The sequence below is a fragment of the Morone saxatilis genome, unplaced genomic scaffold (assembly GCF_004916995.1).
Source record: "Morone saxatilis isolate NCDOM2014 unplaced genomic scaffold, NCSU_SB_2.0 Contig14, whole genome shotgun sequence".
Taxonomy (NCBI): domain Eukaryota; kingdom Metazoa; phylum Chordata; class Actinopteri; family Moronidae; genus Morone; species Morone saxatilis.
Genome location: NW_023339696.1, coordinates 9,152,582 through 9,155,738, shown reverse-complemented (window position 1 = coordinate 9,155,738; position 3,157 = coordinate 9,152,582).

Genomic DNA, 3,157 nt, shown 5'->3' with positions numbered 1-3,157 from the left:
GCCCCCTATTGATAGCGGTTTCAAAAACCTTAAGAAGATTGTTGCCAGCGTATGTGGTCGAGGAAATGATCGCGTGACAGCTAAACCATGTACAAAGAAATGACTTAGGGTTCAAAGTCAACTAGCCAAAAAAGGCATGGTGTATAAATAACTTGCATGAGCCTGGGATGTTACTTGGCGCTTTCTGGAACCAGCCTTCGTTCGCCGGCTGGATTGGTCGGCGACACATTGGAAAGCAGCATTTGCGTCCCAGTCCTGTCTCGCCTCACTTGGATTTATGATCCCTGTATGAAACTTGTTTTCTGTACTGCAGAGGCGGGTACTGAAGTGAATCCGCAATGCGACTGTTCGCCGATGTTTTTGTGGCTCCATTCGAAGCTAGCGTTTCAGTGAGAGGGTGTGAAGGCCTGGGGGCGAATGACAGCCAAGGATGTGACCGTTGTTCTCCGACTCCCGACACCACATTCATCAAACGGACAACACATGGGTTGCAGTTCGGAAGCTGCTGAAAAAAGGACAAAACGCAAACGGTTTTAAGGTGGTGATAACTCATACGATAATGGATGAAATAATCATCAAGAAGTATACCAACATAGAAAACTAAAAGGTTCAGACTGAGTGTTGGAGATAGTGCGTGACGAAAAGCACAAGCACTGGAACAGCATTACCTTTTAAAATGCTTGAATATGAAAATTTCACGCTGCGCCTCCATTAACAAAAGACCTGGTTGTTTCCCTAATGTCATTTATTGTTTAGATGTTGGTTTGGTTGCGCGACTAAGGTTAACGCTTCGCGCTAATGCGTATATGTATTTGAAAGGTGGTTTTTGTCTGTAAATTCGTACATGACAAAAAGTTGCATGTCATAATGCTTTAAATGCGACAACTTGTTGACGAAATAATCAGTAAGCACATTTTTAAGTAATTGGAGAGGAGATGAGGACGGTGTAAGTCAGGTAAGACGATCCGATAAAGAATTACTGTGTTGTGGTCGAGATGAGTGCAGAGGGGGACTGGTGTATGAGGAGTTAAAGACGTAGTGGTGTGCTTAGCCTGATTGAAACGGGTTACCGTGTTTGACGCGTGTTCCGTCCCAGTAGTCAAAAGCGAGCATGAGTCAGGCACAGAGGTGCTGAATCGTACTTAGGTTGTGGGTTAGGTAGTGACAGGAGTCTACGTTCGGTACTAATGCGTGTAGGGCGCGAAAGCAGTCTGACATTAACATTCTATCTATTTCCCACCAGTGAGTAAAGACTCCACTTAGACGTGACTCGAAAAATAGCTGCTAGGGCATGCATAGAATATTCCACCTGGCTTGAGTCTACTGGAGGAATTTTTGCTGTTGTGGACTTTGTACAGTAGCAGCACTGGTATTGAAACGTTTTACGGTCCTTGACCAGGACACTTAACCTGTACGAGAATAAGCAACGGTGTCCAATTTTTAACAGTCTTACAGAACAGTACCCTGCTGCTGGAGACTTTACGAATGCGGTAGCGAATTCGGTTACCTGATGACACTGGTTTACCATGAGTGCCTTTATTCCCCGGAGTAAGGTTCATAAGCCCAGTTGTCAGCAGGTTGGGAAGGAAGTCAATTCACCTTCTCACAAAACATCTCATGAGCTGGTAATGACCCATGGACTGTCAAGTTATGGTGATTACAGTTTGGTTCAATGAAACCAGTGAAAATTAAATAAAATGACACCTGGTTTGATAAACGTTACTTGTCCAACTGAAGGCTAAACGGCCAGGGAGTTTTGTGACTTTCACCAAATTGAGGGTTTGGTGGCTCGGGGTTACACAAATACGCTGTCGCCTGTCCTATCCCGAGGCGCAATAGTGCGGGTCATGAAAAGTGGGATAGAGTTATATACTTTGAATAATGGCGATCAGGCAAATTGTATTTCTTCTTAGATCAGAAACTATTAAAGATTACGCATACCTGAGGGTGACGGTGCACCATATCGCTTTCTCCCCAGGTAGGTCAAAGCTCATAAGTCGACAGTTCAACACCAACTATTAATCCACTGCATACAAAACCGTGTCCTAGGATGACTTTCTGACACTTTGCCATGGTATAGGCGTATTTATGCTCAAGTCGGTATTACATGCTGAGCGAGTGAGTAATTCCTTGAGGGATTTTGCAAAGAAAGATTCAGAAGTGCGCTTAAAGTCCACGTGCTACTGCGTTTTAAACACATTTAATCATTACAGTATTGCAAGACAGATGGAATTACGCAAATGGATTTCTTAAAAAATATGAAAACATTTTTTAAATCAAAATGTGTACATTGGAAAAAAAAGATTGGCTTACCTGTAGCTGTAACTGTAACCATTGTGCCTTTTCCCCAGTAGTCAAAAGCACCATCACAGTGTAATATGTCAACACATCCAACATACAAAAACAAGCACCTTAAAGATGCCGTTGATGCCCCTGAGGTCTAAATATATTATAATAAACAGCGTAATTATCACATTTTTAATATGACGATTAAAGAAGCTTTTTTTTACCTGTTGTGACAGTCACTGTTGTTCCTTTTCCCCAGTAGTCAAAGTAGTAGTCACAGTGATAGGTTTCAATAGCACTTTCGTACAAAAATACTTCACAGGGTGAATCATCATTTTTGTACTTACTCAATAAATAGAATATACCAAATATTCACCCTGAACTTTAGTTTTTGCTGTAAATGACTTCTTAATTTAACTGCAGTGTAAACCAACATAGATTTAATAATAAACCAGAAAAATATTACATTTTCTTCACTCAAAATATATTTGATTATTACTCACCAGAAGTTACTGTGACTTGTGTCCCTTTCCCCCAGTAGTCAAAGTAGACATAGCCACAGTTACACATACAGCCTGCTTCTATTACAAATACTATAAATGTTTAAACCAAGAAAAGCAAACATGTTTCACTGGCAAAGCAATTCCCACGTTACTATGTAACCACTTCCCCTGAGACATTAATTTCCTGTGGTCTGGGTTATATAAAATTAAGTGTGTTTGCCAACGGTTAGCGAACACTTCCTCTTTATCAGACCCTCCTGTTAACTCCAGTTCCTGCAGCATAGAGTTCACACAACCAGATACACTTGATTCAGCCATTAAGCTTGATGAAAAATAATGATATAGGGCTCTGTTTCCACATTTTAGAT